The sequence below is a fragment of the Oncorhynchus tshawytscha genome, unplaced genomic scaffold (assembly GCF_018296145.1).
Source record: "Oncorhynchus tshawytscha isolate Ot180627B unplaced genomic scaffold, Otsh_v2.0 Un_contig_3519_pilon_pilon, whole genome shotgun sequence".
Lineage (NCBI taxonomy): Eukaryota > Metazoa > Chordata > Actinopteri > Salmoniformes > Salmonidae > Oncorhynchus > Oncorhynchus tshawytscha.
Genome location: NW_024609629.1, coordinates 92,255 through 119,552, shown reverse-complemented (window position 1 = coordinate 119,552; position 27,298 = coordinate 92,255). Strand labels below are relative to the sequence as shown.

Genomic DNA, 27,298 nt, shown 5'->3' with positions numbered 1-27,298 from the left:
CACGACCGAGTTCCAAAACTGCCTCTGGAAGTAACTTCAGCACAAGAACGGTTTGTCGGGAGCTTCATGAAACGGGTTTCCATGAGCCTAAGATCACAATGTCAAGGGTCGGTTGGAGTGGTGTAAGGCTCGCTGCCATTGGACTCTGGGGCAGTGCCAACACGTTTTCTGGATTGATGAATCAGGCCCGAATGCATAGTGCCAACTGTAAAGTTTGGTGGAGGAGGAATAACGGTCTGGGGCTGTTTTTCATGGTTCGGGCTCCTTTAGTTCCAGTGAAGGGAAATCTTAGAGCTACAGCATACAATAACATTCTAGACGATTCTGTGCATCTAACTTTGTGGCAACAGTTTGGTGAAGGCCCTTTCCTGTTTCAACATGACATTTCCTCCGTTCACTGTTCCTCACCCCCAATGCCAATTCCTCCTTTGGCCTCCTATCCTTCCAGTTCTCTGCTGCCAATGACTGGAACGAATTGCAAAAATCACTGAAGCTGGAGACTCATATCTCCCTCACTAACTTTAAGCATCAGCTGTCAGAGCTGCACCTGTACATAGCCCATCTGTAAACAGCCCATCTATCTACCTACCTCATCCCCATACTGGTATTTATTTATTTATTTTGCTCCTTTGCACCCCAGTATCTCTACTTGCACATTCATCTTCTGCACATCTCATTCCAGTGTTTTAATTGCTATATTGCAATTACTTTGAAACTACCGTCTATTTATTGCCTTTACCTCCCTAATCTTAGCTCATTTGCTCACATCGTATATAGACTTGTTTATACTGTATTATTGACTGTATGTTTGTTTTACTCCATGTGTAACTCTGTGACGTTGTATCTGTCGAACTGCTTTGCTTTATCTTGGCCAGGTCGCAGTTGTAAACTTGTTCTCAACTGGTCTACCTGGTTAAATAAAGGTGAAATAAAATAATAACAAATAATAATAATTTAAAAAGTGAGGTAGGCCATAGAGGCGAAATAATTACAACTTAGCATTAATACTGGAGTGATGTGCAGATGATGTGCAATTATGTTTATATACTGTTTTACCGAGTTCATATGTATATACCTATTTAACTGCTGCTGTACACACCTTTTCTATTCATATACTGACCTTACTGTCTATACACACCATTATATATATATATATACATGGGGCGGCAGGGTAGCCTAGTGGTTAGAGGCAGGGTAGCCTAGTGGTTAGAGCGTTGGACTAGTAACCGGAAGGTTGCAAGTTCAAACCCCCGAGCTGACAAGGTACAAATCTGTCGTTCTGACCCTGAGCAGGCAGTTAACCCACTGTTCCTAGGCCGTCATTGAAAATAAGAATTTGTTCCTGGTTAAATAAAGGTAAAAAAATCAATTAAAATAAAAATATATTCCGGACTGTTCTGATACATACATAAAATCCCACCAAAATGTATTGTTCGGTAACACTGATACATTTGTATGTATTGTTTTATATTCTTTTATATTGTTCAGTAACACTGCACTGTTGGAGCTAGAAACATAAGCATTTAGCTTCGCCTGCTATAACAACGGCAGAATACTGTGTGTACACGACCAGTAACATTTGATTTTAAGTGGAGCAACCTTGATTTGGAGGTTCAAAATATCCCTCTGGTGGTTAGCTTAGTGCTAACTGTGCCAGGTTATCTCAAGGAAAAAGCTAACATGTAGCATTTTCGAGAAAAGTATGGACCCTATAATTTTACAATATTTATTTTCTGTTTCGTCAGGAACAAACATTTTGACTTAGTCAGGGAGTTGACTAATTTGAGTTAATCCATATTTATGTTGTTACCACAGAAGAGAGACCTGACCACTGTTCTGAGAGTGAAGGAGTCCCTCTACATCAGGACTACCTGAACAACACCAGGGAATCACACAGTTAAGAAGATTCACTGCTGTTCAGTGTGTGGAAAAACTGTCACAAGTTATCAAAACTACAAATACATATGAGAACTCACACAGGAGAAAAACCTTACTCCTGCTCTGTCTGCGGGAAGCAATTCAGTGAGAAAGGAAACCTGAAAAAACACCAGACGTTGCACACAGGAGAGAAGCTGTACAGTTGCTCCGTGTGCGGTGAGAGTTTCTCTTCATCGTCAATTCTTACCAATCACCAGAGAACACACACAGGAGAGAGTCAAGTGTCTGTAGAAGAGTGTGGTTTTACACCAGCACTGGTTATCAAAGTGAAAGAGGAGGATGAGGATCCTGCTTTTGGTAAGTTAAAGGTACTCATTCTGTAAGGGCTTGAATTGCAAAAATGTTTTATTAATAATTATTTATATTACTTTCAGTTATTCAACGGGAAAAAAACTATGGTGACAATTCCACATTTTCACGTAGTTTATGCATCCCATCTTATCCCACAGCAGAGAGACATAACCACTGCACTGACAGTGAAGTGAGTCACTCTACATCAGGAGAACCTAAAAAAACAGGAGAATCACACAGCAAAGAGCTCTCACTGCTGTTCAGTGTGCGGAAGAGATTGCCAAAAGCTATCATCACTGCTAATACATATGAGAATACACACAGGAGAAAAGCCATACCCTTGCTCTGTGTGTGGAAAGCAGTTCCGTGTAAAAAGACATCTTCAAGACCACCAGAAAGTGCACACTGGAGAGAAACCTTACGTCTGCTCCAAATGTGACAAGAGGTTTGGTTTCGCCTCAGCCTTGAAAAGGCACCAGTGGTTACACGCGGAAGAGAAACCTTACTCCTGCTCTGTGTGTGGGAAGGGTTTTGGCCGTCCAGATCAGTTAAAGGACCACTCTCTGCAACACGCAGGGAAACCCCACTGCTGTTCTGTGTGTGGGAAGGGTTTCAGCCGTCCAGATCAGCTAAAGGACCACTCTCTGCAACACGCAGGGAAACCTCACTACTGTTCTGTGTGTGGGAAGTGTTTCAGTGAGAAGGGGTATCTTGAAGACCACCAGTCAGTGCACACTGGAGAGAAACGACACCCTTGCCCTGTCTGCAATAAGAGTTTTGTAAGATTAGCAGGCCTTAAAGTCCACCACAGATATCATACAGGAGAGAAACCTTACAGCTGTCCTAAATGTGGCCAGAGCTTCATTAGTTCTCAAAAACTTCAGAGACATCAGAAAACTCATGCTGGTTTACCACCTGTTGAGTTTCAAAACCCTGTTACAATTGAAGGAGAGCGGGAGGGAGAAGATGAGGAAGTTGGTGGTCTGATTAATTCAGATGGAGAAGAGGTTGGTTGGGATCTTCATCGTCTCGGTAAGTGGAAGCAGAACAGCCATGAATTACATGAATACAATATTGACTTTGAATGAACATCGCTCTTTTATTTAAAAATCCAATGCAGCCATTTTTTGTGAAATAATTTCTGGGTAAAAATGAAGTACCTTGCTGTGATTGTTTTCAATTAAAATGGTCAATGATAAACAAGCAACATCTCAAGCAAGAATTTTGCTAGGACTGTCTGGGAGTTGTCTGAGTAGGGAGGGGAAAAAATGAAAATGAGCTGTTATTAGCAGAGAGGTTTGGAACTCTCTTTCTTATTGGTCTGTTAATTACTTTACCGCCTGGTGATGTCACCAGGCAGGCCAAAACTCCATCCCACCAAAACAGATTGAAATTTCAAAATTCAAACAGCACTTACGCTAAAAGGGTATTATCATAATTTAAAATAAACTGTATTTTGTGTGTAAATGTGTATGAAAGACAGGAAATCACATCATTGCAGTGAACCTTCTAATCTATGTTTGTCTCATTTACACAGACGAGAGTTCGGAGGGGAGAACCTCTACATCAGGAGAACCTAAAGAAACCTAGGGGAATCTCAAAGCTCAGAGATACAGTTGCTCTGTGTGTGGGACAGACTGGCAACGGTTATTTGATCTGAAAAAGACAAAATGACAGTGCACACAGGAGAGAAATCGTACAGCTGTCCTGTATGTGGAAAGAGTTTTAGACGAGCAGACCTCGTGAAACAACACCTGTGGACACACAAAGGAGACACATGGGGAGAAACCTTACCCATGTTCTGTCTGTGGGAAGACTTTAAGCAAGATCATCAGACCTTTAAAATGCACAATGAGAGTTCATACAGGAGAGAAACCTTACAGCTGTGCTGAATGTGGCCAGAGCTTTTTACCATAGTTTGTACATCTGCGTTGTTATATTGCTTATATAGGTCTATCTCATTAGTAGCTTATTAATCATTTTAGGTAAAGTAAGAATGATGCATTTAATTGTTTATTTCTTTACTTTGTGTGTTATAATTATATCTCTGGTGATTTTCTCCATGAGGGTGGTGAGATAGAGACCCAACAACACATTATATTATAGTATCCCTTCCTCATAACCATGTTTGCCAGTGACAGTCTCTTCCCATTCAAATATTTTTGTTCATCAAAAAGTTCTGTTAATAGACCCAATTGGGGTTGTTTTCCCAATGCTTTTTCAGTGCGTCTGTCTGTCTATAAAAGTGAATCTTCGTGATTGTATCGTCCTGTACTCTTTTCGTAACCTATAGTGAAGATGATTAATTCTGTTCTCTTTTCATAACCCAGAGTGAAGATGATTCATTCTGTTCTCTTTTCATAGCCCAGAGTGAAGAGATTCATTCTGTTCTCTTTTCGTAACCTATAGTGAAGATGATTCATTCTGTTCTCTTTTCGTAACCCACAGTGAAGATGATTCATTCTGTTCTCTTTTCATAGCCCAGAGTGAAGATGATTCATTCTGTTCTCTTTTCATAACCCAGAGTGAAGATGATTCATTCTGTTCTCTTTTCATAGCCCAGAGTGAAGATGATTCATTCTGTTCTCTTTTCATAGCCCAGAGTGAAGATGATTCATTCTGTTCTCTTTTCATAACCCAGAGTGAAGATGATTCATTCTGTTCTCTTTTCATAACCCACAGTGAAGATGATTCATTCCTTTTTAGCCTAATAAAATACTTAAAATAGTAGGCTAACCGTTGAGTCTGGGTTTCTGTCTTTCTCTGTGAGGCCTAAACATCATCTGAATTTCCGTCGCTGTCCATTTCGGAATTGCTGAACGAATAGGCCTGCCTCATCGCAGCTCGTTTTCTTGTAGTTACCTATACTTAAGAGCTAAGTGTTAATTATAAAAGAACAATCATTTGTGAATGTAATAATGTGTGTGTGTGTTTTGGCTTCAAAAGTTAAAACTCATGTCGACATTCATTATTTTTATTGAAGGAGAATGCGGTTCTTATCCAGTTACACAAATCCACAAGGAGTCAGTAGAAACCTTATTGAAGCTCGTCGGCCATCAGCTCCACTCTCTGTGACAGGTTCATTCAGACCCTAAAAGTTTGTCACCGTTTATAGTTCATATTTAATGTTTTTTTTACAGTTATAGTGTCTGGCATTCATCTAAACGATGGTGTTTCCCCTTAACGAGGTTGATATGTTCACCATCATTATCATTGAGACCTGTAGCTACACGTTGTTTATATATCCAATCATTATCATTGAGACCTGTAGCTACACGTGGCATGTTTATATATCCAATCATTATCATTGAGACATTCAATCATTGAGACCTGTAGCTACATGGCATGTTTATATATCCAATCATTATCATTGAGACCTGTAGCTACACGTGGCATGTTTATATATCCAATCATTATCATTGAGACCTGTAGCTACACGTGGCATGTTTATATATCAATCATTATCATTGAGACCTGTAGCTACACGTGGCATGTTTATATATCCAATCATTATCATTGAGACCTGTAGCTACACGTGGCATGTTTATATATCCAATCATTATCATTGAGACCTGTAGCTACACGTGGCATGTTTATATATCCAATCATTATCATTGAGACCTGTAGCTACACGTGGCATGTTTATATATCCAATCATTATCATTGAGACCTGTAGCTACACGTGGCATGTTTATATATCCAATCATTATCATTGAGACCTGTAGCTACACGTGGCATGTTTATATATCCAATCATTGTCATTGAGACATGTTTATATATCCAATCATTATCATTGAGACCTGTAGCTACACGTGGCATGTTTATATATCCAATCATTATCATTGAGACCTGTAGCTACACGTGGCATGTTTATATATCCAATCATTATCATTGAGACCTGAGACCTGTTTAGCTCATTATCATTGAGACCTGTAGCTACACGTGGCATGTTGTCCATGATGAACATGTTTATATATCCAATGGATCTTTCAAATCTCCACGGTAACAGAGAGCAGGAGGTGCCATTTGACAGAGGAGCCTTGAGCGAAAGAATGGAGTCTTTCTCGTGAATGTCCAAACCCCATTAATATCTCAACCAATCATGGCTGCTTCTTCTTCGATGAGGTTTGACGGCGGTTGGCATCCAGTAAATGCTGCATTACCGCCACCTACTGGACTGGAGTATAACTCCCTTATACTTTGCTTGGAAAAAAATATACAAATACCCTATCCCATCTAACACTCAGTAAAATAAAAAAGGAAACATCCACTACTGAGCACCGAATTCTGATTGGCTCAAAGCCATGGTATATCAGACCGTATACCACTGGTATGACAAACCATTTAGTTTTACTGCTCTAATTACGTTGGTAACCAGTTTATAATCGAAATAAGGCACCTCGGGGGTTTGTGATATATGGCCAATATGCCACAGCTAAGGGCTGTGTCCAGGCACTCCGCGTTGCGTCGTGCTTAAGAACAGCCCTTAACCGTGGTATATTGGCCATATATCACACCTCGGGCCTAATTGCTTAATTTCACATTATAATGTGCATCCCTCCGCCTACTGTGCGGGATGGAAACAGGATTCCCCCCAGAACAACTGAATCAAACAGCAGGTAAGATCAGGCCCAAGGGATCCTGGGAGGGCGGGCCGTGTCAAACAGCAGGTAAGATCAGGCCCAAGGGATCCTGGGAGGGCGGGCCGTGTCAAACAGCAGGTAAGATCAGGCCCAAGGGATCCTGGGAGGGCGGGCCGTGTCAAACAGCAGGTAAGATCAGGCCCAAGGGATCCTGGGAGGGGCGGGCCGTGTCAAACAGCAGGTAAGATCAGGCCCAAGGGATCCTGGGAGGGCGGGCCGTGTCAAACAGCAGGTAAGATCGGGCCCAAGGGATCCTGGGAGGGCGGGCCGTGTCAAACAGCAGGTAAGATCGGGCCCAAGGGGGCGGGCCGTGTCAAACAGCAGGTAAGATCAAGGGACCTGGGAGGGCGGGCCGTGTCAAACAGCAGGTAAGATCGGGCCCAAGGGATCCTGGGAGGGCGGGCCGTGTCAAACAGCAGGTAAGATCGGGCCCAAGGGATCCTGGGAGGGCGGGCCGTGTCAAACAGCAGGTAAGATCGGGCCCAAGGGATCCTGGGAGGGCGGGCCGTGTAAACAGCAGGTAAGATCGGGCCCAAGGGATCCTGGGAGGGCGGGCCGTGTCAAACAGCAGGTAAGATCGGGCCCAAGGGATCCTGGGAGGGCGGGCCGTGTCAAACAGCAGGTAAGATCGGGCCCAAGGGATCCTGGGAGGGCGGGCCGTGTCAAACAGCAGGTAAGATCGGGCCCAAGGGATCCTGGGAGGGCGGGCCGTGTCAAACAGCAGATAAGATCGGGCCCAAGGGATCCTGGGAGGGCGGGCCGTGTCAAACAGCAGGTAAGATCGGGCCCAAGGGATCCTGGGAGGGCGGGCCGTGTCAAACAGCAGGTAAGATCAGGCCCAAGGGATCCTGGGAGGGCGGGCCGTGTCAAACAGCAGGTAAGATCGGGCCCAAGGGATCTTGGGAGGGCGGGCCGTGTCAAAAGCAGGTAAGATCAGGCCCAAGGGATCCTGGGAGGGCGGGCCGTGTCAAACAGCAGGTAAGATCAGGCCCAAGGGATCCTGGGATGTCCAGTGTCAAACAGCAGGTAAGATCAGGCCCAGGGATCCTGGGAGGGCGGGCCGTGTCAAACAGCATAAGATCAGGCCCAAGGGATCCTGGGAGGCGGGCCGTGTCAAACAGCAGGTAATCAGTCCAGGGCGGGCCGTGTCAAACAGCAGGTAAGATCAGGCCCAAGGGATCCTGGGAGGGCGGGCCGTGTCATAACTGATCAGGCCCAAATCCTGGGAGGGCGGGCCGTGTCAAACAGCAGGTAATGTCCAGGCCCAAGGGATTTGGGAGGGCCCGTGTCATAAGTCAGTTTATAACTGATGGAAATGAACACCACAAGTTTTTTAATGTCCAGTTTCTTTGAGATTTGAGCCGTACAGTTTATAACTGTGGAAATGAACACCACAATAATGTCCAGTTTCTTATAGATTTGAGCCGTGCAGTTTATAACTGTGGAAATGAACGCCACAAAATCAACAGTTTCTTTGAGATTTGAGCCGTACAGTTTATAACTGTGGAAATGAACACCACAATAATGTCCAGTTTCTTATAGATTTGAGCCGTACAGTTTATAACTGTGGAAATGAACACCACAATAATGTCCAGTTTCTTATAGATTTGAGCCGTACAGTTTATAACTGTGGAAATGAACACCACAATAATGTCAAGTTTTTAGATTTGAGCCGTACAGTTTATAACTGTGGAAATGAACACCACAAAATGTCAGTTTCTTTTGAGATTTGAGCCGTCAACAGTTTATAACTGTGGAAATGAACACCACAATAATGTCCAGTTTCTTAGAGATTTGAGCCGTACAGTTTATAACTGTGGCAATGAACACCACAATTAATGTCCAGTTTCTTTTGAGATTTGAGCCGTACAGTTTATAACTGTGGAAATGAACGCCACAAAATCCACCTTTTTAACACACCGGTATCTTTTGACTGGTAGTAAACATTTACTACAGGCTGTGGTGAGTCCACCACCACACCTTCACAAGCATCACTTGTTTAATCAATTATTTTAATTTGCCTCAGCATAGGAGATTCGATTGGCCGCTCTATATTTTGACACCTTAATCTCCTTCACCCTTACAGGACACTCCAGGAACTCAGCATCGTGATTCCCCACCACAATTACCACACTGTCGTCCTTCTACACACCGTTCTTCATTATACTCCGTCAGTCTGCACACACTTGAACCGTGATCCTTTACAGCACTTCCTCTGCAGTGGTTTGGGAATGAAAGCACTTCCTCTGCAGTGGTTTGGGAATGAAAGCACTTCTGCTGGTTTGGGAATGAAAGCTGCAGTGGTTTGGGAATGAAAGCACTTCCTCTGCAGTGGTTTGGGAATGAAAGCACTTCCTCTGCAGTGGTTTGGGAATGAAAGTGGTTTGGGAATGAAAGCTTCCTCTGCAGTGGTTTGGGAATGAAAGCACTTCCTCTGCAGTGGTTTGGGAATGAAAGCACTTCCTCTGCAGTGGTTTGGGAATGAAAGCACTTCCTCTGCAGTGGTTTGGGAATGAAAGCACTTCCCAGTGGTTTGGGAATGACTGCAGTGGTTTGGGAATGACAGCAGTGGTTTGGGAATGAAAGCACTTCCTCTGCAGTGGTTTGGGAATGAGTGGTTTGGGAATGAAAGCTCTTCCCTGCAGTGGTTTGGGAATGAAAGCACTTCCTCTGCAGTGGTTTGGGAATGACCCCTGCAGAATGAAAGCACTTCCAGTCTGCAGTGGTTTGGGAATGAAAGCACTTCCTCTGCAGTGGTTTGGGAATGAAAGCACTTCCTCTGCAGTTTGGTTTGCAGGGTTTGGGAATGAAAGCACTTCCTCTGCAGTGGTTTGGGAATGAAAGCACTTCCTCTGCAGTGGTTTGGGAATGAAAGCACTTCCTCTGCAGTGGTTTGGGAATGAAAGCACTTCCTCTGCAGTGGTTTGGGAATGAATGCAGCAGTGGTTTGGGAATGAAAGCTTCCAGTGAATCTGACATAACTCAGTGCTTCACATGTGTAGGTAGATGCTCTTCATCGTAAAACAACAGGACCGACAGACTTCTGTTTCTCCATTCACCCAGCGGGTCAGACGCCGGGAACCAACCACACCAGGATTTGTCTTTGTGTATTCAACCTGAACATCCGTCTTCACAGATGACTCCTCTGACGGGGGGTTCTACTCCTGTTGTCCCTCTTCAGATGACTCCTCTGACGGGAGGAGTTCTACTCCCAAGTTCAAAGCACGATACTTCTGTTGTCCGGATTCTCTTGAAGCCCACTGCAAACTTCCTCTGTTCTTCACAAATACAACGATCAAAAAAGACCACTCCTGGTCACTCTGACAGACTCCACTTTTCCCAGTGCGTACTTCACTATTTTCAACTCCTCAAACAGGTTTCCTACATATGCATCCTCACTCAACAAATGCACCCAAGAAGCGAAACGTCATCATTCATAGACATTTACCTCCACTTCAATTTTAAACAATTTCATTGTTGTTCCAGTTTTTTTTCCGACACTACTGTTGTCCATTCAGGACATTAATCTTCACCAATTTCGAACTTCGAACTCAGCATCCACTTCCCCCAATTTAATCCACCTGCTAGCGTTTCCCTTTTTGACAGATTGTTGGGATGAAGTGCTACGACGAATATCACCACCAATCACGGCTTGGCAAGGTGCTGTATTTTCTCTGCGTCTAAACAGTTTTGTGATTTCACATTTTATTTATATTTACATATTATATACGAGTTTGTTATTAAGGCACATGAAAGTTCACATGGTATTTATATTTACATATTATATTCGAGGTTGTGGAAAGAAGAAATGCCAGATTGAAGGTTACTGTGGAGACGGCAAAAGAGATATTGGGGGTAACAGATGTTACATTTGAAATGGTTGTTGATCTGCTGAACAATACTAAGGAGTGTTTCAGTATGATATACAGTGCCTTCGGAAAGCATTCAGACCCCTTGACCTTTTCCACATTTTGTTAAATTACAGTCTTATCTAAAATGGATTGTCACGAGTCCGACGGAGGGTGGCTCCCCTTCCCGTTCGAGTGACGCTCGGCGGTCGTCGTCGCCGGCCACTGATTTTCTTTCTGCCCCCTCCTTGTAGTATGTTTATTGTTAGCACCTGTTAGTTAATAATTATTTGGGCTTTATTAGACAGCCGGCCCGCCTGTTTCTTTGTGCGGGATTAATTATTGTAACCTTCGTGTATGAAGTAGACGAACGTGTTTGTTCCTGGTCGTGTATTCTGCTGTACTGTTTTCGTCCACAGTGTTTAGGGCATTTGTTTTTGACCACCCAGTGTTTCGTGAGTGCATTAAATAGCACAGTATTGAACTCTCTGATTCCTGCGTCTGATTCCACACCCACGACACCCGGAGCGTTTACATGGATTAAATAAAAAATCTTCCTCATCAATCTACACACAATACCCCACAATGACGAAGCAAAAACATGTTTTTAGACATTTTTGCAAATAAAAATAAAACAGAAATATCTTGTTTATACAAGTATTCAGAATCCTTGCTAAGAGACTCGCAATTGAGCTCAGATGCATCCTGTTTCCATTGCTCATCCTTGAGATGGTTCTACAACATGATTGGAGTCCACCTGTTGTAAAGTCAATTGATTGGACATGATTTGGAAAGGCACACTCCTGTCTATATAAGGTCCCACAGTTGACAGTGCATGTCGGAGCAAAAACCAAGCCATGAGGTTGAAGAAATTGTCTGTAGAGCTCAGAGACAGGATTGTGTCGAGGCACAGATCTGGGGAAGGGTACCAAATAAATTCTACAGCATTGAAGGTCCCCAAGACCAGTTACTTCCATCATTCTTAAACAGAAGTTTGGAACCACCAAGACTCTTTCTAGTGCTGGTTGCCTGGCAAAACTGAGCAATCAGGAGTTGACCAAGAACCCGATGGTCACTCTGATAGAGTACTAGAGTTCCTCTGTGGAGATGGGAGAACCTAACAGGCCTTTATAGTAGAGTGGCCAGACGGAAGCCACTCCTCAGTAAAATACACATGACAGCCCGCTTGGAGTTTTCCATAAGGCTACTAAAAACTAAAAACAAGATTCTCTGGTCTGATGAAACCAAGATTGAACGGAGCATAATACAGAGAGATCCTTGATGAAAACCTGCTCCAGAACGCTCAGGACCTCAGACTGGGGTGAAGGTTCACCTTCCAACAGGACAACGACCCTAAGCACACAGCCAAGACAACATAGGAATGGCTTCGGGACAAGTCAATGTCCTTGAGTGGCTCTGGAGAGACCTGAAAATAGCTGTGCAGCGATGCTCTCCATCCAACCTGACAGAACTTGAGAGGATTTCCAGAGAGGAATGGGAGAAGCTCCCAAATACAGGTGTGCCAAGCTTGTTGCGTCATACCCAAGAAGACTTGAGGCTGTAATCGCTGCCAAAAGTGCTTCAACAAAGTACTGAGGCTCTGAATACTTTAGTAAATGTAATATTTCAGTTTTTTTTTTATACATTTCCCAAAAATCTGTTTTTTTGTGCTTCAACATTATGGGGTATTGTGTGTGTGTGTGTGTGTGTGTGTGTAGATTGATGAGTAAAAAAAATGATTGAATGCATTTTAGAATAAGGCTGTAACGTAACAAAATGTGAAAAAGTCAAGGGGTCTGAATACTTTCCCAGTGCACTGTAGATACAGTTTAATAGGGTAGGTGGGTTGGGGAGTGTTTTTTTTTTTTGGGGGTGTTAGCATTAGCGGTGCTGGGGGCGGGGGACAGGGGGACAGTGCACCTGTGACAACAATTTTGGACCCGCTTGTGGCCCCCTAAGTGTGGAGTATGAAATCATTTTGACATAACAAATTTTGGCTATCGTTTTTTTTTTATACATCCATTATTAGACAGTGGCAACGTCGAACATGGTATTTTGCCTGCTAATGCCTGCAATGCAGTGAAGAAAACGAAATGACAACAATAACGTCTAATGTAACTGGCCCCTCTAACAGTACAACTGGCCCCAGCTTGGCCCCCCCAGTTGAAATGGTCTAGAACCGCCACTGGGTGGTAGAAGTTGGTATTTGGTTGTTATATTATTTTCATGGTAGCACAGAATTTGGAAGATCATGATTGATCGTAAATTCCAGCACAGTAGATGGCGGCATGCAAATAAACGTTTGTTTGCAGACCGCCGTGACACATAGAAGACGGTAAACTGGTGGTGGCGGTACCGCAGAATGGGTCGGCAGCAGAGTCGAGGACGGACCGGAAGTTAGGCCGGAAGCAGGAAGACACTAATGTAGCTAGCTGGTAGCTAACCATGCATATATTATTAATTGTACCGGTAAAACATTTCAATATTTTCAAACTGTAACGTTAGTAACAATCTTGTGTCCCGTAGAGCCTTCTGCTGTTTTGCGGTAATGCGGATTGACAGAAGAATCTAACCCGGAAGCTGGCCTGGAAGAAAGAAGATGCTTATGTTGATAGCTAGTTAGCTTAGTTTAGTAGTGTCTGAAATGTGTCTGATATCATTTGATGTCGTTTAAATTAGACTTGGATTTTGCCCAACTCGGACTATATACGTGGAGCTAGCGATATTTTCAACGACCATTTCATATAGTTTTGCTATCTGGTCTAGGAAAGTAAATTATCTAGCTACTGTTGGCCTAGCTAGTTAGCTATCTGAGTTGTATGGGAAGTAATCCGCTAGATAATGTGACCTCGTGGTGAACTGTCGGGGATTTGAGAAGAATCTGCTTTAGTTTAATTCAGTGACCCAACTCTTTCATAGGAAACTATTTCTGAAGAAATCACGATGGATGAGGTGAGAATGACTATAACTAATGCTAAACCAGTCGGGATGGCTATATGCCTAAAGTATTAGCTAGTTAGATCATTCATTTAGCTCTGTATTAAAGCTTCAATTAGTAGTTGAAACGATCACAAAGGGTCTTGCCTCCCCTCTTAGAAGCTAATAAAAAGCTGAGAGGTGGCCTGAAGAAATGTAACCACTCTCAAATTCATAAACAGGGCTATTGATGCAAGGACTGACCATTCATGATGTGACAATAATAGTTTTAACCATGTTTTGAGGTTATATAGTGTTTGTTTATATTTACTTTGTTTACAGCCATCGGAGTAAAACAAGTTTATATTTTGGGTTCTGATGGGTATATATAAACTAATTCAATCTTATTCTTTATTTTAGGATTCTGCCGATCCATCCAACCCCCCTCTCTCCTGCTCCACTGAACCCAACCCTCCAGAGTCACTGGTTCCTGACTCTAACCATAGAGACATTGACACCTGCAGTGAAATACCCAGATTTAACATTGTAGTCAAGGAGGAGGAAGACTGGGATGTGGATGATACTGGTAAATAAACATGCTTCATTAATTACATCTCAGAGATTATACAGTTCCATTCTATGTATAGCAGTTTAATTGGTAACACTTTATTTGGATAGTCCACCTGTAGATCCTGTAAAGACATGAGTAGCATGTCAACTAGCTATCTACTAGCCCTAATCTTACCCTTACTCTGAACATAACCCTAACCTTACCCTTACTCTGAACATAACCCTAACCTTACCTTTATTCTAAACATAACCTTACCCTTATTCTAAACATAACCCTAACCTTACCCTTAACCCTTCTAAACATAACCTTAACTCTAAACATAACCCTACCCTTACTCTAAACATATTCTAAACATAACCTAATTCTAAACATAACCTTGCCCTTATTCTAAACATAACCTAAACATAACCTTATTCTAAACATAACCTTATTCTAAACATAACCTTGCCCTTATTCTAAACATAACCTTGCCCTTATTCTAAACATAACCTTGCCCTTATTCTAAACATAACCTTGCCCTTATTCTAAACATAACCTTGCCCTTATTCTAAACATAACCTTGCCCTTATTCTAAACATAACCTTGCCCTTATTCTAAACATAACCTTGCCCTTTATTCTAAACATAACCTTGCCCTTATTCTAAACATAACCTTGCCCCTTTATTCTAAACATAACCTTGCCCTTTATTCTAAACATAACCTTGCCCTTAAACATAACCTCTTTATTCTAAACATAACCTTGCTTTATTCTAAACATTGCCCTTATTCTAAACATAACCTTGCCCTTGCCCTTATTCTAGACATGACCCCAACGTAACATTGGCAAGCAGTTGCTTATCAACAGATAGTCACACTATCTGTAGATTAACTATCCGTTTAATTCAATAAAAGGTTAATTGTTAATGTAATAAAAACACAGGACAATGACCGATAATAGCTATAAAATAGTCATACGTTTTGTTTACCCCTTGAATCATTCCATGTCATTTCAGGTAGCCATGACAACCACTATCACAATGATTCTTATGAAATTGTGTCTGTAGTTGGTAACAGATAAGATTCGCTTTCCTGCAACATTATTATTTTGTTGAAATTACATTTAATCTCTGAGAAATGAAGCTCATTGACTGAATCCAAATGGGCCCTTTTTATTTGTAGGATTGACATAATAGTCAATAAATACCCACATCTGATCTGGATCAAACTTAGTCCTTCCATTGAGTAAGATACACTACGTGGACAAAAGCTCTCGAACTTCGCCTCTCCGAGTCCGTACGAGAGTTGCAGCGTTGGGACAAGAATGGAACAACCAATTAGATATCACGAAAAGGGGGTAAAAAAATAAATAAAACATGTCAAATTCAATTGAAAACATTTATAAAATAAAATCAATCACAGCCATGCAATCTCCATAAACAAACATTGGTAGTAGAATGGCCTTACTGAAGAGCTTGCTGACTTTCAACGTGGCATCATCATTGGACTGAAGAGCTCAACTGCCCCGGTCAATTGTAAGTGCTGTTATTGTGAAGTGGAGACGTCCAGGAGCAACAACGGCTCAGCCGCATGGTGGTAGGCCACACAAGCTCACAGAACAGGACCGCAGAGTGCTGTAGCGTGTACAAATCATATGTCCTCAGTTGCAACACTCACTACCGAGTTCCAAACTGCTTCTGGAAGCAACGTCAGCACAAGAACTCTTCGCCGAGAGCTTCATGAAATGGGTTTCCATGGCTGAGCAGTCACACACAAGCCTAAGATCACCATGCGCAATGTCAAGCTTCGGCTGGAGTGGTGGAAAGCTCCCCGCCATTGGAATCTGGAGCATCGGAAACATGTTTTCTGGAATGATGAATCAGGCTTCACCATCTGGCAGTCCGACGGACTAATCTGGGTTTGGCAAAGGCCAGAAGAACGCTACCTGTCCGAATGCATAGTGCCAGCTATAAAGTTTGGTGTAAGTGAGTCCATATCAAAGTGAGGCCATATTAATGCCTATGATTATGTAATGAGATGTTTGCCGAGCAGTGACCACATACTTTTGGCCATGTAGTGTATGAGAAATCCAATACAATTCTCAAAAGGCACCAACCGACCCCACACCCCAATGCCAATCTCACCCTAACAACCAGTGTATAGTATCAGTTCTCTATGTTTGAGAAGTAGTACGAAGCTGCGGCTTGGAGTATTGCTTCTCCATACTATGTAATGCATTCCCTGTGAATCTGGTGATGTTTTTTAAAATCTGTTCAGAGAAATTAGCCTTTTAAATAACTTGCATTATTTACCATAAATTTGTGTGCAAGTACCAGTTTTTTCCCCCGCTAGATTCCACTATTCCTGCTAGTGCCACATCATTTTATCAATTTTACTGGTCTCCTGTGTTTATTAAATGGATCAAAACATTTTCCATGCAACTTTGGGTAGAAAACCAATAACTTTTTATCATAATGAAAATAAATTGTGTGGTCATCCTCACAAGTCAAGCCAGTCCTCCCATGAAAGCAATTGTTTGTTCATCTCTTAGCAGCCTGATGCTTTAACCAGACTCTAGTGGGCAAAACCTGGTTCCTCCACAATAATTAATGGCAAATAAAGCAAGCATCTTCAATGGCGAATTTTGTCTGAACAGGGAATAAAATAAAATCACCAGATTCACAAGGAGTGCATTACAAAGAAGCAATACTCCAAGCCGCAGTTCTCGTCAGACATTCAGTGACTTGTGAAAGTGTTCACCCCCCTTGGCATTTTTACTATTTTGTTGCTTTTACAACCTGGAATTAAAATAGATTTTTTTGTGGGGGTTGTATCATTTGATTGACACAACATGCCTACAACTTTGAAGATGCAAAATATGTTATATTGTGAAACAAACAAGAAATAAGACCAAAAAAACTGAACTTGAGCGTTCATTACTATTAACCCCCCAAAAGTCATTACTTTGTCGAGCCACCTTTTGCAGAAATTACAGCTGCATGTCTCTTGGGGTATGTCTCTATAAGCTTGGCACATCTAGCCATTGGGGTTTTGCCCAATCTTCAAGGCAAAACTGCTCCAGCGCCTTCAAGTTGGATGGGTTCAGCTGGTGTACAGCAATCTTTTAAGTCATACCACAGATTCTCAATTGGATTGAGTTCTGGGCTTTGACTAGGCCCTTACAAGACATTTACATGTTTCCCCTTAAACCACTTGAGTGTTGCTTTAGCAGAATGCTTAGGGTCATTGTCCTGCTGGAAGGTGAACCTCCGTCCCAGTCTCGACTCTCTGGAAGACTGAAACAGGTTTCCCTCGAATTTCCTTGTATTTAACGTCATCCATCATTCCTTCCATTCTGACCAGTTTCCCTGCCGATGAGAAAAACATCCCCACAGCATGATGCTGTCACCACCATGCTTCACTGTGGATGGTGTTCTCGGTGTAATGAGAAGTGTTGGGTTTTTGCCAAACAGCGTTTTCCTTGATGGCCAAAAATCTAAATTTTAGTCTTATCTGACCAGAGCACCGTCTTCCACATGTCTTTTGGCAAACACCAAACGTGTTTGCTTATTTTTTTCTTTAAGCAATGGCTTTTTTATCGTCACTATTTCGTAAAGGGTTCGGCAGGGTAGCCTAGTGGTTAGAGCGTTGGACTAGTAACCGGAAGGTTGTAAGTTCAAATCCCGAGCTGACAAGGTACAAATCTGTCGTTCTGCCCCAAATCCGTCTGGTACTTATTATGTATTACTTATGTATTACTGATTACATATATGAAGATCATATGAATCCCTTAAATTAGAATGGCCAATTTGGGTGCAATCAATTAGCTGTATTCCTCAGAGATCAAATCACATCATTTGAACACAAATGTTTCTGGAACGCTTGTTATCTAACTATAGAAATGATTTCAGAACGCGGGTGTTAAAAGCCTCTTGTGTTTTCTGAGGTTGAATGACCCCCCTCCCCCTTTATTTTCCAGTCGAACGAGGAGCGAGTTCTAACTCCAGCTCTAGTGATGGGGCACCAGCAGAACCTGAACAGCACCAGGAGAATCCTAGAGCTAAGAAGTTTTGGCGCTGCCCAGAATGTGGAATAGAGATCGCTCACCCATCTAATTTCAACAGACACCTGAGAACACACACAAACCTTGCTAAGGAGTCTTCCGTCTGTCCAATATGTGGGAAAGATTTTGTTCACCCCTCCAAACTGAAGAGACATTTCCGAACACATACAGGAGAGAAGCCTTACCAGTGCTCTGTGTGCGGGAAGCAATTCACACTAAAGCCCCACCTGGAAAGACATCAGATGACCCACCCTGGAGAGAAACAGCCAGACGCGACAAAGAAGCACCCGTGCTCCGATTGTGGAAAGGAATGTTTCTCTGCATATGAACTGAAGATGCACATGAGAAAGCACACAGGGGAGAGACCTCACCAGTGCTCCTACTGCGAGATGAGCTTTGGCTGTAAGGGAACTCTATCGAGACACGTACGACGCCATACAGGAGCACCCACACCGAAACCTTACCAATGCTCACAGTGTGGGAAGAGATACGAGTCACCATCGAGGCTCAGGCAGCATCAGACTGTGCACACTGGAGAGAAACCTTACGAGTGCTCTGATTGCGGGAGGGGTTTCGCTTCGACCGAAGATCTTCGCAAACGTCAATGCAGCCATGCCAGTAACCATAGCAACCAGTGTACACTGGGAATTGCAGATACGGCATCATCAGGCAGTCAAACTATGAATATCAAGATCGAAGACGAGGAACAGGAGCTGGCAATTAATGTCAAAGAGGAGGAGGAGGAAATTGTTGTTTTTGTCAATGCTGATAGAGAGAAACCTTACCGGTGTACCTCCTGTAAAAATACCTTTGTTCACCGTAGCTCTCTAGCAAGACACAAACAATCCCACACTAGTGTCGCACAATACAGCTGCTCAGAATGTGGGAAGGAATTCAGCCAATCGTGGACTTTCAAGATACACATGCAACAGCACACCGGAGAGAAACCACACCACTGCTGTCGGTGTGATAAGAGTGTCTCAGCTTCACCACTCCACAAAAGACACCAGCGAGTTCACACTAAAGTGAAACCTTACCCCTGCTCTCTGCAGAAATAAATTATCCTCGTCGGCAAATCAGTCCTGTCTCCATGCTGGAGAAGGATCTGTGGCTAGCCTGAGCCAAGCTCCTGGACAGGGATCACAGCAGCAGGTGTCTGCAGCGGTAGAGGAGTCTGTTGTACTGGATGTCAAAGTGAAAGAGGAGGAGGAGGATCCTGCTTTCGGTGAGTAAAAGTGTTTGTTGTACTACAGCTTTGATATTTAATGGGTCCATACTTGCGACCTCTTGCTTTAGCTTTAACCATGAGAAAACGTAGCCCTGTGCTAACACGACCAGTTGACAACATGATTATTTCCTGTAACAAATTCCACATCAGCCAATATATATATATATTTTTTTACATATTGTGTTTTATATATACAGTACCAATTTAAAGTTTGGACACACCTACTCATTCAAGGGGTTTTCTTTATTTTTACTATTTTCTACATTATAGAATAATAGTGAAGACATCAAAACTATGAAATAACACATGGAATCATGTAGGATACAAAACAATTATTTTATATTTGAGATTCTTCAAAGTAGCCACCCTTTGCCTTGATGACAGCTTTGAACACTCTTGGCATGCTCTCAACCAACTTCACCTGGAATGCTTTTCCAACAGTCTTGAAGGAGTTCCCACATATGTTGAGCCCTAATCCTCTATAAAATTGGTAAAATAGCCCTTACACAGCCTGGAGGTGTGTTAGGTCATTGTCCTGTTGAAAAACAAATGATAGTCCCTCTAAGCACAAACCAGATGGGATGGCATATCACTGCAGAATGCTGTGGTAGCCATGCTGGTTAGGTGTGCCTTGAATATTATAAATAAATCCCTGACAGTGTCACCAGCAAAGCACCACCACACCTCCTCCTCCATGCTTCACAGTGGGAACCACACATGCGGAGATCATCCGTTCACCTACTCTGCGTCTCACAAAGACACGGCGGTTGGAACCAAAAATCTCAAATTTAGACTCATCAAGGACTGATTTCCACCTGTCTAATGTCCATTGCTCGTGTTTCTTGGCCAAAGCAAGCCTTTTCTTCTTATAGGTGTCCTATAGTAGTGGTTTCTTTGCAGCAATTCGACCATGAAGGTCTGATTCATGCAGTCTCCTCTGAACAGTTGATGTTGAGTTGTGTCTGTTACTTGAACTCTGAGGCATTTATCTGGACTGCATTCCGAGGCTGGTGACTCTAATGAACGTATCCTCTTCCACAGAGGTGACTCTAATCAACGTATCCTCTTCCACAGAGGTGACTCTAATCAACGTATCCTCTTCCACAGAGGTCCTCTTTCCACAGAGGTGACTCTAATCAACGTATCCTCTTCCACAGAGGTGACTCCTCTTTCCACAGAGGTGACTCTAATCAACGTATCCTCTTCCACAGAGGTGACTCTAATCAACGTATCCTCTTCCACAGAGGTGACTCTAATCAACGTATCCTCTTCCACAGAGGTGACTCTAATCAACGTATCCTCTTCCACAGAGGTGACTCTAATCAACGTATCCTCTTCCACAGAGGTGACTCTGGGTCTTCCTTTCCTTTGACGGTCCTCATGAAAACCAGTTTCATCATAGCGCTTGATGGTTTGTGCTACTGCACTTGAAGAAACTTTCAAACTTCTTGAAATTTTCTGAATTGCCTAACCTTCATGTCTTAAAATAATGATGGATTGTCATTTCTCTTTGCTTATTTGAGCTTTTCTTTCCATAATATGGACTTGTTTTTACCAAATAGGGCTATCTTCTGAATAACCAACCTTGTCACAACACAACTGATTGGCTCAAACGCATTAAGAAGGAAAGAAATTCCACAAAGTCACTTTTAACAAGGCGCACCTGTTGAAATGCATGAAGCTGGTTGAGAGAATGCCAAGAGTGTGCAAAGCTGTCATCAAGGCAAAGGGTGGCTACTTTGAAGAATCTCAAATAGAAAATATATTTGGATTTGTTTAACACTTTTTTTGGTTACTACATGATTCCATGTGTGTTATTTCACTGTTTTTCTACAATATAGAAATGAGTAAAAAATAAAGAAAAACCCTTGAATGAGTAGTTTTCCAAACTTTTGACTGGTCCTGTATGTCCACGCTGAGGATGGAATCATACTGTGAAAATGTAAAAATGATGATAATACCCTTTTTGTGTAAGAGCTGTTTGAAACTGCCGCCTGTTGTGTTGGGATTGTTTGATTACCAAAAACAACGAGACGGCCTACAGGTCGGAGGTGAGGGCCCGGGTGGAGTGGAGCCAGGATAATAACCTCTCCGTCAACGTCAGCAAAATGAAGGAGCTGATCCTGGAGATGGCAGAGAGAGAGACGAAGGTGGTGAAAAGCTTAAGGCCCATCACTGACAACCTGAAATGATCCATTCACACAGGCCGTGTGGTGAAGGCATAACAGCGCCTCTTCAACCTCCCCAGGAGGCTCAGGAAATTTGACTTGGCCCCCGGAGACCCTCAAACTTCTACAGATGCACCATTGAGAGCATCCCGTCGGGCTGTATCACCGCCTGGTACGGTAGATGCACCGTCCGCAACCACAGAGGGTGGTGCCTTCAGCCCAATGCATCACTGGGAGCACGCTGCCTGCCCTCCAGGACATCTACAGCCCCCGGTGTCACAGGAAGGCCAAGAAAGATCATAATGTACTTTAGCCACCCGAGCCACAGCCTGTTCACCCTGCTACCATCTAGAAGATCATAATGGACTTCAGCCACCCGAGCCACAGCCTGTTCACCCCGCTACCATCTAGAAGATCAGAATGGACTTCAGCCACCCGAGCCACATCCTGTTCCCCCTGCTACCATCTAGAAGATCATAATGGATCTGCCGTTGTTATAGCCACATCACTGTTACACCCGCTACCATCTAGACTGCTGCCCTATCTATCATAATCTGCCGTTGCTATAGACTGCTGCCCTATCGACATAGTCACTGTTACTAGCCGGCTACCACCTTAGCCTGCTGCCCTATCTATGGACATAGTCACTGTTACTAGCCGGCTACCATCTTAGACTGCTGCCCTATGGACATAGTCACTGTTACTAGCTGGCTACCACCTTAGCCTGCTGCCCTATCTATGGACATAGTCACTGTTACTAGCCGGCTACCATCTTAGACTGCTGCCCTATGGACATAGTCACTGTTACTAGCCGGCTACCTCCTTAGACTGCTGCCCTATGGACATAGTCACTGTTACTAGCCGGCTACCACCTGAAATCAAATCAAATCAAATTTTATTTGTCACATACACATGGTTAGCAGATGTTAATGCGAGTGTAGCAAATGCTTGTGCTTCTAGTTCCGACAATGCAGTAATAACCAACAAGTAATCTAACTAACAATTCCAAAACTACTGTCTTATACACAGTGTAAGGGGAAAAGAATATGTACATAAGGATATATGAATGAGTGATGGTACAGAGCAGCATAGGCAAGATACAGTAGATGGTATCAGTACAGTATATACATATGAGATGAGTATGTAAACAAAGTGGCATAGTTAAAGTGGCTAGTGATACATGTATTTCATAAGGACGCAATGATGATATAGAGTACAGTATCATTTGTATGCATATGAGATGAATCAATGTAGGGTATGTAACATTATATAAGGTAGCATTGTTTAAAGTGGCAAGTGATATATTTACATAATTTCCCATCAATTCCCATTATTAAAGTGGCTGGAGTTGAGTCAGTGTCAGTGTCAGTGTGTTGGCAGCAGCCACTCAATGTTAGTGGTGGCTGTTTAACAGTCTGATGGCCTTGAGATAGAAGCTTTTTTCAGTCTCTGGTCCCAGCTTTGATGCACCTGTACTGACCTCACCTTCTGGATGATAGCGGTGAACAGGCAGTGGCTCGGGTGGTTGATGTCCTGATGATCTTTGGCCTTCCTGTAACATCGGGTGGTGTAGGTGTCCTGGAGGGCAGGTAGTTTGCCCCGGTGATGCGTTGTGCAGACCTCACTACCCTCTGGAGAGCCTTACTGTTGTGGGCGGAGCAGTTGCCGTACCAGGCGGTGATACAGCCCGCCAGGATGCTCTCGATTGTGCATCTGTAGAAGTTTGTGAGTGCTTTTGGTGACAAGAGAATTTCTTCAGCCTCCTGAGGTTGAAGAGGCGCTGCTGCGCCTCTTCACGATGCTGTCTGTGTGAGTGGACCAATCAGTTTGTCTGTGATGTGTATGCCGAAACTTAACTGGCTACCCTCTCCACTACTGTTCCATCGATGTGGCATAGGGGGTGTTCCCTCTGCTGTTTCCTGAAGTCCACAATCATCTCCTTAGTTTTGTTGACGTTGAGTGTGAGGTTATTTTCACACCACACTCCGAGGGCCCTCACCTCCTCCCTGTAGGCCGTCTCGTCGTTGTTGGTAATCAAGCCTACCACTGTTGTGTCAACCGCAAACTTGATGATTGAGTCGGAGGCGTGCGTGGCCACGCAGTCGTGGGGTGAACAGGGAGTACAGGAGAGGGCTCAGAACGCACCCTTGTGGGGCCCCAGTGTTGAGGATCAGCGGGGTGGAGATGTTGTTGCCTACCCTCACCACCTGGGGGCGGCCCGTCAGGAAGTCCAGTACCCAGTTGCACAGGGCGGGGTCGAGACCCAGGGTCTCGAGCTTGATGACGAGCTTGGAGGGTACTATGGTGTTGAATGCCGAGCTGTAGTCGATGAACAGCATTCTCACATAGGTATTCCTCTTGTCCAGATGGGTTAAGGGCAGTGTGCAGTGTGGTTGAGATTGCATGGTGGACCTATTTGGGCGGTAAGCAAATTGGAGGGGTCATGTCTGGTAGGGTGGAGGTGATATGGTCCTTGACTAGTCTCTCAAAGCACTTCATGATGACGGATGTGAGTGCTACGGGCGGTATCGTTTAGCTCAGTTACCTTAGCTTTCTTGGGAACAGGAACAATGGTGGCCCTCTTGAAGCATGGGAACAGCAGACTGGTATAGGGATTGATTGAATATGTCCGTAAACACACCGGCCAGCTGGTCTGCCATGCTCTGAGGGCGCGGCTGGGGATGCCGTCTGGGCCTGCAGCCTTGCGAGGTTTAACACGTTTAAATGTCTTACTCACCTCGGCTGCAGTGAAGGAGAGTCCGCATGTTTTCGTTGCAGGCCGAGTCAGTGGCACTGTATTGTCCTCAAAGCGGGCAAAAAGTGATTTAGTCTGCCTGGGAGCAAGACATCCTGGTCCGTGACTGGGCTGGATTTAGACTGCTGCCCTATGGACATAGTCACTGTTACTAGCTGAACACCTCCTTAGACTGCTGCCCTATGGACATAGTCACTGTTACTAGCCGGCTAACCTCCTTAGACTGCTGCCCTATGGACACAGTCACTGTTACTAGCTGGCTACCTCCTTAGACTGCTGCCCTATGGACATGGTCACTGTTACTAGCTGGCTACCTCCTTAGACTGCTGCCCTATGGACATAGTCACTGTTACTAGCCGGCTACCACCTTAGACTGCTGCCCTATGGACATAGTCACTGTTACTAGCTGGCTACCACCTTAGACTGCTGCCCTATGGACATAGTCACTGTTACTAGCCGGCTACCACCTAGACTGCTGCCCTATGGACATAGTCACTGTTACAAGCTGACACCACCTTAGACTGCTGCCCTATCTATGGACATAGTCACTGTTACTAGCCGGCTACCACCTCCTTAGACTGCTGCCCTATGGACATAGTCACTGTTACTAGCTGGCTACCACCTTAGACTGCTGCCCTATGGACATAGTCACTGTTACAAGCTGGCTACCACCTTAGACTGCTGCCCTATGGACATAGTCACTGTTACTAGCTGGCTACACCTCCTTAGACTGCTGCCCTATGGACATAGTCACTGTTACTAGCTGGCTACCACCTTAGACTGCTGCCCTATGGACATAGTCACTGTTACTAGCTGGCTACCACCTTAGACTGCTGCCCTATGGACATAGTCACTGTTACTAGCTGGCTACCACCTTAGACTGCTGCCCTATGGACATAGTCACTGTTACTAGCTGGCCACCTCCTTAGACTGCTGCCCTATGGACATAGTCACTGTTACTAGCTGGCCACCTCCTTAGCCTGCTGCCCTATCTATGTACATAGTCACTGTTACTAGCTGGCTACCATCTTAGACTGCTGCCCTATGGACATAGACATTGAACACTGGTCACTTTAATTATGTTTACATCCTGGTTTACCCACCTCATATGTATATACTGTATTCTAGTCTATGTTTGTCCTATATAACTACTGTTGTACACACCGTTCCTATTCATATACTGTCTATACATTGTGTATATATATTCCGGACTGTTCTGATACATTTTGTTGGGATTTGTGTGTATTTGTTTTATTTTGCTAGGTAACACTGCACTGTTGGAGCTAGAAACATGAGCATTTCGCTGCACCTGCTATAATAATGGCAGAATACTGTGTGTACACGACCAATAACATTTTATTTGATTTTAAGTGGAACAGCCTTGATTTGGAGGTTTAAAATATGCTTCTGGTGGTTAGCTTAGGGCTAACTGTGCCAGGTTATCTCATGGGAAAAGCTAACATGTAGCATTTTCGAGAAAAGTATGGACCCTATAAATTTACAATATTTATTTTCTGTTTCGTCAGGAACAAACATTTTGACTTAGTCAGGGAGTTGACTAATTTGAGTTAATCCATATTTATGTCGTTACCACAGCAGAGAGACCTGACCACTGCTCTGAGAGTGAAGCGAGTCCCTCTACAACAGGACTACCTGAACAACACCAGGGGAATCACACAGCTAAGAAGATTCACTGCTGTTCAGTGTGTGGAAAAAACTGTCACAAGTTATCAAAACTACAAATACACATGAGAACTCACACAGGAGAAAACCTTACTCCTGCTCTGTCTGTGGGAAGCAATTCAGTGACAAAGGAAACCTGAAAAAACACCAGACGGTGCACACAGGAGAGAAGCAGTACAGTTGTTCCGTGTGTGGGGGAGTTTCTCTTCATTGTCAAATCTTACCAAACACCAGATAACACACACAGGAGAGAGTCAAGTGTCTGTAGAAGAGTGTGGTTTTACACCACCATTGGTTATCATAGTGAAAGAGGAGGACGAGGATCCTGCTTTTGGTAAGTTTAAGGTACTTATTCTGTAAGGGCTTGAATTGCAAAACATTTTTTTATACATCTTTGTATAACTTTCAGTTATTCAAAGGACAAAAATATATTTTTTGTTACAGTTCCAAATTTTCGCATAGTTCATCCATCCCATCTTATCCCACAGCAGAGAGACATGACCACTGCTCTGAGAGTGAAGGGAGTCCCTCTACATCAGGACTACCTGAACAACACCAGGGAATCACACAGCTAAGAAAATTCACTGCTGTTCAGTGTGCGGACAAGACTGCAAAAAGTTATCAAAACTGCTAATACATATGAGAATACACACAGGAGAAAAGCCATTCCCTTGCTCTGTGTGTGGAAAGCAGTTCCGTGTAAAAAGACATCTTCAAGACCACCAGATAGTGCACACTGGAGAGAAACCTTACATCTGCTCCAAATGTGACAAGAGGTTTGGTTTTGCCTCAGCCTTGAAAAGGCACCAGTGGTTACACACAGAAGAGAAACCTTACTCCTGCTCTGTGTGTGGGAAGGGTTTTAGCTTACAATCACGCATGAAGGAACACTCCCTGATGCACTCAGGAGAGAAACCCCACTCCTGCTCTGTCTGTGGAAAGAGTTTCAGCCGTCCAGATCAGTTAAAGGACCACTCTCTGCAACACACAGGAAACCCCACCACTGTTCTGTGTGTGAGCAAAGCTTTGCCTTGTCTAAACAACTCCTGAAGCACGAGAAGACTCACACAGGAAAGAGACCTTATAGTTGCTCTGTGTGTGGGAAGAGTTTCAGCGAGAAGGCGTATCTTGAAGACCACCGGTCAGTGCACACTGGAGAGAAACGACACCCTTGCCCTGATTGTGACAAGAGGTTTGGATGTGCTTCGTCCCTGCGTA

The 27,298-nt window shown here is 43.7% G+C and overlaps 2 long non-coding RNA genes across 2 annotated transcripts; both read left to right on the top strand.

The window, feature by feature from the left end:
- Nucleotides 1-2,450: 2,450 nt before the first annotated feature.
- On the top strand, nt 2,451-4,488 carry LOC121845329. Its single transcript, XR_006082518.1, has 2 exons — nt 2,451-3,261; nt 3,767-4,488. It is a non-coding gene; the product is annotated as an uncharacterized LOC121845329 (long non-coding RNA).
- A 14,806-nt stretch (nt 4,489-19,294) lies between these two features.
- On the top strand, nt 19,295-26,641 carry LOC121845330. Its single transcript, XR_006082519.1, has 3 exons — nt 19,295-19,471; nt 25,994-26,414; nt 26,569-26,641. It is a non-coding gene; the product is annotated as an uncharacterized LOC121845330 (long non-coding RNA).
- Nucleotides 26,642-27,298: the final 657 nt, after the last annotated feature.